This window comes from Protomyctophum bolini, assembly GCF_963924005.1.
Source record: "Protomyctophum bolini genome assembly, chromosome: 6".
NCBI lineage: Eukaryota > Metazoa > Chordata > Actinopteri > Myctophiformes > Myctophidae > Protomyctophum > Protomyctophum bolini.
Genome location: NC_137867.1, coordinates 11,829,264 through 11,842,521, shown reverse-complemented (window position 1 = coordinate 11,842,521; position 13,258 = coordinate 11,829,264). Strand labels below are relative to the sequence as shown.

General features: G+C 42.4%; 1 protein-coding gene across 1 annotated transcript in view; it reads right to left on the bottom strand.

Moving 5' to 3' along the window:
* pdzd2 (PDZ domain containing 2) overlaps positions 1–3,898 on the bottom strand; it is a 129,330-nt gene extending 125,432 nt beyond the window's left edge. Inside the window, exon 1 of the mRNA XM_080766564.1 lies at positions 3,374–3,898. The gene's annotated coding sequence lies outside the window, so the exon portion shown is untranslated. The remainder of the gene's footprint in view (positions 1–3,373) is intronic.
* Positions 3,899–13,258: the final 9,360 nt, after the last annotated feature.

Sequence of the window (13,258 nt, the reverse complement as noted above, 5' to 3'; positions counted from 1 at the left end):
GGTGCAACACATCCTCCCAGTGGAGCCTCCTCACTGGCAGGTGAGCCAGTGGGGTGCAACACATGTACAGCAGTGGCAAGCAGTGGGAGGAATATTGGGGGGGGGGGGGGGGGGGGTATTCAAATCTATCCAAATAAATACATAATTGGGTGGATTGATTGATGAACAAACAAACGACTGTATACCTGCTTACACAAACCACTCACGCACAATGTCACGCAAGTGCCCCGTCTTTGGTTCTCCTATTCCAAAGTCAACACACTGAGGACAGGGGATAAAGGCATGCTTGGAGAGGCAGAGAAGTTGTTAAGTGGCTACGGTGCTGCCTGCCAGCATCAAAACTTTAAGACTATAGAGCAGCAGTACTTGGCCATTGGCTGACCAGCGCAGGGCAGGCCCCTGCCCTCCTGGGCTCTGTGGTGTGGTGGTGTGGGCCCAGCCCTGTGTTTAAACCCACACTGGGACCAGAACACTCCACCCACACACTGCCAGCTGCTTTCCTACATGCATGTAGATGTGGATGTAGTTCACTTTGCAGTTTGCACTGAGAAAACTAACAGTCCAACAGACAGGCATTAGTCCGACAACACTGTCCCCACATTAGTCCCGACATGCGTGGCCGGTTACATAACTAACCTGTGGAGGTTAGAACTCACCCGTGGCTCCCGAGATGCGTGTCAGGTTAAAACTAACCCGGGCAGGTTAAAACTATAACACGGACAGGTTAAAACTAACCCGGGCAGGTTCAAAATAACCCGGACAGGTTCAAACTAACCCGGGCAGGTTCAAAATAACCCGGACAGGTTCAAACTAACCCGGGCAGGTTCAAACTAACCCGGGCAGGTTCAAACTATAACACATGGCTCCCGACATGCGTGGCAGGTAAAACAAACCAGTTTAGACCCTTCTGGCAGTGTAGTAGTGCCTCAGTAATCTAGGATCATAGGTAAACCAAGAACCTACTACTATCAGTATGTATAATACCGCCAAATATATACTCTGTACATTGAAACTACCGTATATATACTGTACAAACCATAGGATGGCAGGTCAACAAATAAACATGGCATCTGCCTTGGAATCCCCATCGATGACATCACGGGTAGGCAGACTTCTGAACTGTCCACAGCCCACCAATGAGTCACACAAGAGTGAGTAGACAGAAATGGTGCCAACATTCACCTATTTTGAGGGGTGCTAGCCCCTCGAACGCATGGCTTTTGAAATGATCATGTCATATGACAGCCAAGTCTATGGACTTTTAATTTGTGTTTAGAATACTTTGAACAACTTTTCTCTTTGCCAACAACTTGCACACGTATGTCTGTAGTGTGATCTGTAAGAACTGTGATTCACAGAATTCAGTTTGGAACAAAACCAGGGAAGCACAAGAAACGGCACATGCACTTAATTTTTTTTTTGTTCTTTTACAGGGCATGTAGGAAAGAAATCACACTTGTGTGAATGAAGTGAGGGGCACTTCTTATCATGAGCTTCATGGTTCCTTTAGGATTGACCATTTTGCATGTGCTCAGTTGTGATTTGCCATTGACTTGGCCTGAGAGTTTGTACGGAACAAAGCTGGTCATAAAAGTCCATAAAATTGGCCACGTACTGTAACCTACATGACGTTGTGGGCGGAACACCCGTCGGAAGTTGATGATGATATTTGTCCATGTCTGTGGTCCAACCCATGGAATGTATGGAATGCATGTGCTAATATATATTTTTTTTAAATGACGTATGTTTTCGGTGATGAGGTGACCACCGAGTATGAAGGTCTTGGCATGAAATTGAACCACTGACTAAAGACAGCCTGGCGGAGATGTGTCCTAGCTCTTTTCTAGTTGTGTCTGTGAGTGAGAGTTCTGACAGGGCCAGGCTCTCTGGTGGAAGGTAGCTATGAGTGAGAGTTCTGACAGGGCCAGGCTCTCTGGTGGAAGGTAGCTGTGAGTGAGAGTTCTGACAGGGCCAGGCTCTCTGGTGGAAGGTAGCTGTGAGTGAGTTCTGACAGGGCCAGGCTCTCTGGTGGAAGGTAGCTGTGAGTGAGAGTTCTGACAGGGCCAGGCTCTCTGGTGGAAGGTAGCTGTGAGTGAGTTCTGACAGGGCCAGGCTCTCTGGTGGAAGGTAGCTGTGAGTGAGTTCTGACAGGGCCAGGCTCTCTGGTGGAAGGTAGCTGTGAGTGAGAGTTCTGACTGCAGAGCCAGGCTCTCTGGTGGAAGGTAGCTGTGAGTGAGAGTTCTGACTGCAGAGCCAGGCTCTCTGGTGGAAGGTAGCTGTGAGTGAGAGTTCTGACAGGGCCAGGCTCTCTGTTGGAAGGTAGCTGTGAGTGAGTTCTGACAGGGCCAGGCTTTAGTCTCTGGTGGAAGGTACGCTAACTGCGACGGACACACACACTCACTGCATGGCTGGAGGGTGAAGTCATTATTTTTGGCCTGATTCTTTGGCCTGAGACTGTTCCCTTATTTTCTGTGGTGGAAGAAGTGAACATTTTCTTTTTTTCACCTTTTTTCTATTTTAATGCCATTTAACCACGTAAACCCTCAATACTTATCAAACTATAGGCCTGTCACAATTATTACATAATCGTCTAATCACAATTATGTAAGATAATTTTTGCATACAATTTTTAAACATTAAAAAGCAGAAATAGCAGATCTACAAGCTTAGCTCTTTGATTTCCTTAAAATGTATGAAATTATTCTTGACAGACTTTTTTGAAATTCATGAAAATGTAACATTTTTTTTACCTACTACTACTTGGTAGTAGTAGTAGTAGTAGCACTAAACGGGGGGGGGGGAAAGGGGGGGAAGGATAGACTATTACTTGTGAACCATCAAAAATGTGCCCGCGACACAAACATGGGTTCCGACCCAGTGTTTGTGAAACCCTGATCTAAAAGACAGCCGGATGAGGGAGTGACATGGAAATCCTCATGGCATCCCTCTGACCCACATAAAGAGTGCATTTAAAGGCTTAAATGACACCAAATGGACTCCAAAGGCCTTCGGAATGGTGACATATTAAAAGAGTCAGCACAGCTGGCAGCTGGAATGGGATGGACCAAGTAAAAGAACTCACTACATTGCATGTCGTTTATCAAACTGCACTGCGTTTTCTGATTTTATGTCAGCATTTTGTAAACTTTGTTTGTAAATAGTAAAAACATTATTGTCATCATTAATATTATTTCATGTATCATTCATTCATTATAATTATTATTTTATTGCACAAAATAGACGCGCACGCACACACACACACACACACACACACACACACACACACACACACACTGGAGTGGTATTATCAAAGCCACGCAGAGTTTTTCTAACGGAGCGACAATGCGACATTGGTGGTTGTGAACTTACTGACCTGTCAAATGTCTTCATCCATTCCAACACGTCCAGCTCAAACCATCAAGTTCAAAGACGCACACCAAAAAAAAATCCTTTTTCTTCTGCCTCTTATTGGAACAGATATTTCCCCTGCTCTCCCCAACACTTGAAACCCGACACTGACCCAGTCCAGTCCACAAGAGAAGGGGGAAAAATTAGGGTAAAACAGATTTAATAGTTCACGTTTATTCGAAAGAAAAACGCGTTTCTTAACCAAAAAAGAAAAGCCCACGCGTTAAACTAAAACAAACATTAAAATATGAAAAGCTCTCATTCAAACCAAAAGATGAGGAGAGGGTTTCTAAAAAAGTTTAATAGTGCTGAAGAGACGAAGATGAAAAATGATGAAAATAGCCGTAGTGAGTGTGTTAATCACTAGCGTTAGTTTAGTCGCGTATTTCCCTGCCTCTTGCCTCTTGTTGGTTTGTTTATAATCCAAGCATGCAGTGAATATCTCATTTTATTCCATTAAACTCCAGCTGCTTAAGCGGTCTGTGTTGCCTGCTGGTCTCAAGCAGTGTTTTCACGCTCCGTTTTCAAAGTGGAAATGCGATCGCAGTCAGTGCGTTGCCAGAATCAGTGTCTGTGAGAGAAACAAGCAACCAGGTCTATGACCATTATTATACATCGATCTGTTATTGGGAAACATATCAGTCTCACAGTCACGTACGTGTCACGATCTTATAAGGTCACGATGCGATGTGAGCTTGTAGATCTGATCTTTTTTTATTTTATTGATTGAAATATAAATTAACAGTTTGCAGAATTACAGTACATTTCAAGCACAACTCAATACAAAGACTGTTAACTGTGAGTGGACGACCCAATAAAGCATTACAAGAGGGTCCACCTTGTTCAATTCATAGCGATGATTTGATTGGCTGAGCACCTGTTAGCAATGATTTGATTGGCTATTTGATAGGCCTATTGAGGATAAAAAGTAAGGACAGAAAATGGAGGACCATAGACAAAAAAAGATAAGACACCTCTTCCGACTTGAGATTATTTTTTAAGAAAAAAATATATATATCGACGCAACTCATGGGGAACCGGAAGGCTTTCCCCGGCCTAAACACGGACCCCCATTTTTGGCGGACCGCTCTCCCCCAGCAGTTCTTGTATTCTTGTATTTGTTTTACTGAGGATTAAGTTAGAAATAAATGAATGGATGGGGGCAGGCGCAGGCGGTAGTGCTGTCGCCTCACAGGGTTCGAGTCGAGATGCTGTGGACGCTGGCGGCGTGTTCTTTCCTCCACGCCATCAGTGCCCGGTTAAAATAACGTGTTCCTTCCACGTGCAACATCCATTCAAGCGGCATGCTCACTCCTCCTCATGCATTGAAGAAAGCATGAGCTCAATTTGGGGCTCTCCCCATGTTGGCAGAGGGAGCTCAGTAAAGCCCAAACCACACAAAAGGGTTGAGATGGGACGAAACGGTTTTAAAGGACCTATAACATAAAATTCAACTTTTTCCATTTCTTTTGTGTTTTTGGGGCTCCCATGTGTGTTTTCTATCCCCACAAATAACCAATTTTGAACAATCATATTATAAGGTGCTTTAATGGAAATTGCTCTCAGGAACAGCTCAACTGATTTTGTCCTCATGGTGATGTCATCAATGTCACCCTACTTTGTATAATTCCTCCTCTCCTTCAGGCTTCAGTTCCAAATTAGCATTTCCACTTTGTTTACAATGTCCAGCATTGTTGATTTTCCAAGTTGGCATGGAATGGAAACAAGCCTGGTTTTATCATTAGACTGCATTATTAGTAAACATTAGACTGCAGTATTAGTAAACATTAGACTGCAGTATTAGTAAACATTAGACTGCAGTGTTAGTAAACATTAGACTGCAGTATTAGTAAACATTAGACTGCAGTGTTAGTAAACATTAGACTGCAGTATTAGTAAACATTAGACTGCAGTATTAGTAAACATTAAACTGCAGAATTAGTAAACATTAGACTGCAGTATTAGTAAACATTAGACTGCAGTATTAGTAAACATTAGACTGCAGTATTAGTAAACATTAGACTGCAGTATTAGTAAACATTAGACTGCAGTATTAGTAAACAAGTACAAAGGCAAGAATAGTAACAACAACTTCCTTTCTTGACTTAAGCAAATACAGAACATCAACCACATAAGCATTAAGGTCAAGCCAAATATCAGTCCAGTGGTTTGAACCTAATAATAATAATAATAATAATAATAATAATAATAATAATAATAATAATAATAATGAGTCAAAGCTCAAATTCAAATGCAGAGGAGCGAGGCGTGACAAGTAACAACTTTGAGGGACAAAAAAAAACATTTTAAATTGCACGTTATTTCTGCTTTAAAGGTCAACCACACCAATGCAAGCCCAAAGTCGCTTATAAAAAGCAAACGTGGCAACACTGATCACAGTGAGGGCGGGGCAACGACGCACGCACGGTGACTACAGACTGAGGCCAGTCGTTCTCAAAGTGGGGTTCGAGACCGCCCGGCGCCCAGCCAGGACCCATGAAGGGGTTTCAGGAGGTCCCCACAGCCAAATTAGTTAAAGGAGCACTTTACCCATACATTTTCAACATTGTCTTCATATAATTGGTCCTTTCCTCTTCCTCTATAATGCTCATTATATGATGAGATGGCACAATTTCCATCTCAGAGGAGGGCTGTGGAGAGTTCAGAAACCTGCCTACCAGTGACATCATGGGGATTCCAAGCTTAGAATGATGAAATAGAAGCCAATGAAGCCATTGTTTTTGCAATTAGTAATAAGATATATTGTTGAAGTTGGGGGCAGATCGTACAAGTGTTGTAAGCCATGCATATCTGCTATTTTTGAGTATCCAATTATAAAATAGGGTTTAATTTATGATTTGTAGGCCTACTAACAATTTAAATCTACACAGTAACTTGTAAAGGAAAATGACCAAACAATTAGAAATTAAAAAATACATACAAAAAAACTCAAACTTGTACTTGGACTTGGACTTAAATGTACTTTGTTATTTACTTCACACCACCACCTTGGGAGAAAGACCGACTACAGACTCTGACTGAGAGGCGAGATAAGCATTGGCACCTATTTTTATATAAAGCCACATTGCTGGGATGCTCCCGGCCGACTATATTTGTTCCATGATGGAACTGAACAATAGCACCTATCAGACCCGCTCTAGTGATTTCTTAAGGCTCAAGGTTCCTCAGGCCCAGACAGAGTTGGGCAAGACAGCTTTTTCTGTCAATGGGCCAACTTCACGGAATGAACTCCAAAACTCTTTAAAACTGAGCTCCCTGCCATCCTTCGGTCAGTTCAAAGGAATGCTCCAGAATATTTTTCAGTGATTACTGCTGCTTCAATTGATTTATTTTACTGATGGTTGTTCTGTATAAAGTTCCTTTGTAATTTACCCTGATTTGTGTTTGATGTATTGTTTTGTGACTATATCGGCTACGAAAATGAGGGCTTGCCCTCACTTGCCACATTTCCGAGTATAAATAATAGGTGAGAAAGAAAGAAAGAAAGACAGCAAGGAGAGTGATAATCAGTTTCTCTACTGCCCCCTGGCTGCTATGCTGTGGTGTGTGTGTGTGTGTGTGTGTGTGTGTGTGTGTGTGTGTGTGTGTGTGTGTGTGTGTGTGTGTGTGTGCGTATATAATTAAGGTGTCATGCACAAAAGTAGCAAAACGGTTGCAGATCTACAAAGCTCACAATGCGTAACATCACAACGCATTGTGAGCTTGTAGATCATATAGATATAGATGTTTCTATATTTTTGAAAACTATTTCAAGTTTCAAGTGAAAATGCAGGTGGTGGTGTCTGTCTATGCATGAATTAAACCAATGGAAAGTAATAAGAGCTTGTGTAACTAAATACGGATCCATTGGAACACAGGTTCTTTTCTTTTTTGTTTTATCCCGAAAATAAAATTTGGACATACAAGGTTTATACCAGACAGTGGCTTGACAGTGATTTATTGTATCATTCCTGATATGAGACTATAGATATGGTGTGGGCTTTCGTTTGCATATCATAATGGTGGTGGTGTGACATAAATGGTGTCTTGTCTTGAGGAAAGACAGACACAGTCAGACTGACTGTCTGCATTCATATAGATATCGTCTCTGTCTTGTGGACATAGCTATGGGCCTACCAGTATGTCCAAAACTTTTACTTTTCAGGATTCAAATTCAAAAACAGATCGGCAAGCTCTCCGCTACTTGTGATGCTTTCGAGTGACTGACGCTGTATAGTATGATCAAATAGGGCAGTATAGGACAGCTTCTACAGCCCTGTCCAGAATCCAGCACACATTGGTTGATTGAAATATTTATTAACAGTTTGCAGAACTACAGTACATTTCAAGCACAACTCAATACAAAGACTTGTGGTTGGGCTTGGGGTTGCCTTAAATCCCACCCACTTCCTTTCACGGCACTTCTGCAACGTCATGTTCCGTTCACGTGATACGGACTCGTCTCTGGGAGAAAGAACAGTAAGCTAGGCAGCTAAGCTAGTTAAGAGTAGACACTTTCTTCAATGGAGCAAATATTAAGGAGAAGTCATTAACGCTGTGGACCAGAGCTACCTCAAGCCTGCAAACCTGGAGGGGGCTGGGTGGTTGCCCTACATCCACAAGGCAACACAGCTAGTGATGATGCCTTTCCTAACTTTGTTATGCAGCATGATATGAGTATATATGAAATAGAAAAATATGTCATTTTGTCTTCCTCATACAGATCCTGTGTAATGGGTATGCTGTCTTTGTGGCACGCTTTGAGGACCAGGTCGGCCGTGAGCAGACACCCCAACCTTCAGATGTGGTACTGGGAAGAGCAAAGAACATTCTCCAATACCTTAACACTAAACACATTCCCTTCCCTGGCAGCATTAATTCATTATTTCACCCGTTAACCATCATTATTCAGTGCAACCCATATTTTGAAGGATCCACTGGAAACGCAAAAACCAGAACCGGATGTAGACTAACAGACAGTCACCTGGAGAAGACATAGCATTACTGCGACCATCATTTCAAAGGCTGTGGGCCGTTGAATAAAGCTGATTTTGACTGTGACATGGGGCACAATCCGAGATAAAGGCATCTGTCAAGTAGCGTCCTGTAGTAATGTGCTATCGTTTTCCCCCTATGTGTTAAGCATGTGCAGTAGTTGTAATGTAATCTTCTTCTGATCAGTGTTTGGATCTATTATGTATTGCACTTTTTGTGCAGATCCAGAGAAAATAATTCAAGTGTGTGCGTGCATGTGCGTGCGTGTGTACTATCACTCACCGTCTGCCTCAGTATCAGTATCTTTTTTGTTGTTTTCCTCCAGGGTGAAGATGGGAGGCATGTAGGCAGCAGTCCTCCAGGGGGCAGCAGAGCTCAGGTCCTGACTCATGGCTCAATGCATGTGGTGAAGACTCAAGAGGCAAGATGCTAAAGACAAAGAAATACAGGAAGGATTGTAGAAATGGGACAACAAATCATGTCGTTATCAAACAACAAATGCAATTACAAAATCATGTATTGTGGCAAAAAATGTGCTGTGGACATTTTGCAGCATCAAAAGAAGAGCTTTGTGGATAAGTGAGACCTTGAGTTGGAACAAAAAGAAGGTTCATGCAAGAAGCCCTGTGCCCTGTTATTTTAAAATGTATATATGCACAAATTTGCACATTTAAATATTGACTGATTGGAATTGTCCAGTAAGAAGTGTGAAGATGCGTATGTTTGCATTTTCCCCTGCAAACGTCAATGACTCTCAAAAGCAGGTGTATACAAATATTTGGAGTAAAACATTTCTGAAAAAATGAGGGACGTCATGTGGCTGGTCTCTGAGGAGACTGGCATTGAGAGCAGTAGTCAAATGGAACTGTAAAATGTAAAATGTCCTATATTTAACTAACTCAACTGTAATGAGGATGAATGTATTTAATTGAACACCTGCTTGTAGACTGTAAGAGGTCACAGTATGTTTGGGGGAAGATGGCACTTTTTATTTTTAATATAAATGTCACCGTATAATGCTGCAAGGTGACATGGGTTTTTTGAAGAAAGACTTTCTATTGGGCTGTTACGTGCACTGTGGTCAGCCATATATGGAATACTTGATGTACCATGGTGGTCATACACCAGGACTCAGTCACTCAGGAGACCATCTCTGGAGAGTTCAAACTGAATGCCACCAAAATGTGAAACGCCCTACCAACATCCATTAAGACATGTGAATCCCTTGACTCCATCAAAACCGCTCTCAAAGGGCACCTATGGACCCTCCAATTCTAAACTGGCCCCCATAAAGTCTCAGTCACCCCCCCACCCCCTTTTCCCTTTACTGTATATATGTTTTTCCCTTTTTACTTCCTTACATGAAGATCTTCTGTGTATATTTGACATTTGTAGCCTACATCTCTAAATGTTTTGATGAATTGAAAATGGTGGACCCTGTTGTAAACAAGTGTAATACTTATAATCATGGTGTCGTCCACAGTAACAGTTTTTGTATTGAGTTGTGCTTTTGAAATGTACCTATTCTGCATAGTATTAATACATTCATCAATCAATCAACAACAAACGACAAAGAACACTTGACTGACTCAAGACAAAAAAGCTGAAGCCATGACACTGACATTTGTATTGAAATGCCCTTTACTACATTTTTGTATGTAATTCCCAAGTAATGTAAAATGCCAGTTTATTGTAGGCTAAACCCTGGATATTCTCTAATAAAGTAAATATAAAAGGCAACCTGCTGTCACTGTGACCATCACTTGTAGACATCTAATCTATGGCACGACAAACTCTTTGTAAAACACAACTGAGGAATCAAACACGGATAGAGGTTGCGTGCACTGGCCATATATGGAGTGTGTCTGGAGTGTACATGGTTTGATGAGGTCAGATCAACACCGGCTGCCGGGCGTGGCTGCACAAATAACTTCGGGGCAGGCCTGTCTAGAGTTTAAATGGACAGGTATCCATGATGGATAATCCATCAAAAGGGAGACATCGAAGAGGAAGGATGGATGGGGAAGGATCATATGGAATGTCATAACACTCATGGACCCTTACACCCCATCCAGGGCCCTGAGGTCAGCTGACCAGAGGCTCCTGACTGTACCCAATTCTAATTACAGGTCCAGAGGTGACCGTGCCTTTTCAGTGGCCGGCCCCAAACTCTGGAACTGTCTGCCCCTTCATATCAAGTCTGCTCACTCCTTAGACTTTAAGTCTTTACTTAAAACCCATCTCTTCTCCCTGGCTTTCAATGTTTGACCTAATTAACCTGTGTACTGTTTGCGTTGCTTTGATGTTGTTTTGCTATGCTACTTGTGTTGATTGTATGTTTGCCTCATGATCGTGTACAGCACTTTGGTTGACCTTCTGGTCTTTGTAAATGTGCTGTGCTCTAGAAATAAAGTTTGATTTGATTTGATTTGATAACAGGTTCTGACATATATACTAATATTGATGACATCAGGGATCTCCATATATGGACTTAATTGCGACAGCAAGTCACATTTACTATGATCCCTGATGATGTCACGTGATGTCACAAGACCTTGGCATCATATATGGGGGCGTTCCCCACGTATGGGGATTTTGAGTGATAAGTGTTGCACTAAAACGTCAGTAGCATTACAAAGTTATAGGCCTACTTACAAGAAAACCTAGCAATTCCATTTCTCCCCTCTAGGCCTATGTCCCATAACCGTTCCAACTTCCATGTGTGTCTTATGTAAATAAGATACTTATTCTGGTCACGTCAGTAGATCTTATTGAACTGGTCATTTTGAAAGCTCTCAATCAAGTCCTTGTTATTTACGTGATTATCTCGTCTGTTTTGGCTCTGAATCTCTTCTTTATCACGTCCAGTTTGTATTGAGATATGTTATTTTGTTGTTTAAATATTTCTTACTCGTCTTACCTCGTCGTCTGCTCTGGAATAAAACCTACGTGACCACGACCAGCTGAGATTTGCGCTTTAGCAACGCTACTAGTATGTTCGGTAGAACCTTAGAGTATCTAAGGGTAGAACGCACACACGCAGTTGCCGTATCCACTGCAGACCGGATCAGCAAACTGCAAATCGAAGGCTTCGCATGCTTCAACTGAGACAGTGCAATAACGCCCTCTATTGGACACGCTACATCATAACAGTGGTGGATAATTGCACTAGTCAGTTATCTCTCTGAGAGAGAGAGAGAGAGAGAGAGAGAGAGAGAGAGGTGGGGGGGGGGGGGGGGGGGGGGTATGGAATAGTTTACCAGAGAATGTCCAGCAGTGCAATAATTTAATTCTATTTAAGAAATGATACAAGATGATTCTTTTGGAGAAAGACACTACAGATATGATAATTGATGGATTTATGTGTGTATGTGCAAGGTGTATGTTTGCATGGTGTATTCATGTATTTGGTTAAAATGGGTGGGGTTTAAAAAAAGGCAAAAGTTTGCTCTGGTGCACTGGCCTAAAAGTGGGTCCTTAAAAACTGCTAAAACGTCTGAAATGTATGTATGTAGGTATGTACCGTATGTATGTATGTATGTGTGTAGTATTTAAAAGGGGGGGCTTTTTAGTAAAAAGCCCAGCCCACAAAACCTTCATAAATTTAAAACAAATCCAAAATAAGGTTACCAGTGAAGGGCAAAATGCCTATTCACTGGGGACTATGCAAGGCAGAGGCGTCCACCCCCCTGAGTCCAAGTTAAGCTAGACCGCATACCTAAATCAAGGTCCGAAATGTCCTCTAAAACCCAAGGGTAAAATGGATATAAAAATAGACAGTAATAAAACAACCTAAAACCATAAAGGAGTAAAAGTTCACAGCAAGGCCTGGAAACCATTTATTGATTGGACAGATAAAACAGAAAGAGATAAAAATCAACTTCTTTCATTAAGACCAGTGGGTGTTACAGTTAGTAATTTTTTAATCCATCTGTGCTCCATGAGTTTCCGCTGTCCACTGGTCCATCGGACTCCACATTCCAGACCTGAAATGATGAGGTTAGCGATAGGATGGGATTGAAAGTGTGTGTATAGGGTTGTGTGTATGTCTGCTCGTTTGATGTGATATAAGTGTTGTTTGAGTCGTGTTTCTAGTGTGTGTCCGGTTTCTCCTATGTAGTGTTTATGACATTGTGTGCAGGTGATGATGTAGACTATATTGGGTGTGGTCAGAGACAGGGGGTCCGTGATGGGGGAGGAAGTGTGACTATGGGGGTTGTTGATGAATTTGCGGGGTTTGAAATGGAGTGTATGTGGCTGTGGGGGCTTGGGAGGTAAAGTGGAAAATTTGGAATGCACAAGGAGGTCTCCCAGGTTCTTGTTCCTTCTAAGGGCTGAAATGACTTGATGTGCTTGTAATGGGGGGTAGGATTGTTGTGTAGTGGTGAAATTTTGTTTAAATTTGTGGTGAAGAGGTTGGAGTGTATGTGAAAATGTGGTTATGAATGGGAGTAATGTTTTAATTGTAGAGGAGCCGATGGCCTGGATGGTGAGAGAAGAAGAGTTGGAGGAGGGAAGACATAGAGGAGAGGGTAATGTGTGGGCCCCGTCCAGGTCCGTCTCTGTCCCTGCGCTAGAGAGGGGCCTCTGATCCGGGTGCATGCTCTGAGGTGGCTGGGGAAGAAAGCTGGGATTGAGGTTAGGGTTAGAAATGGGGATGAGAGGGTTAGGGGTAGGAGGCAGAGTGTTGGTGGAGAGTGACTGGGTGGGGGAGAGAGAGGCCAGGGCATTGCTCCTGATGGTACGTAAAAGTCTTTTACTATAACCTCTCCTTCGGAGGACTGTAAAGAGTGTGTGTGTGGCCTGATTGAAGTGTTCCCTATTGGATGAAATCCTGAAAAACCGAATGATTTGT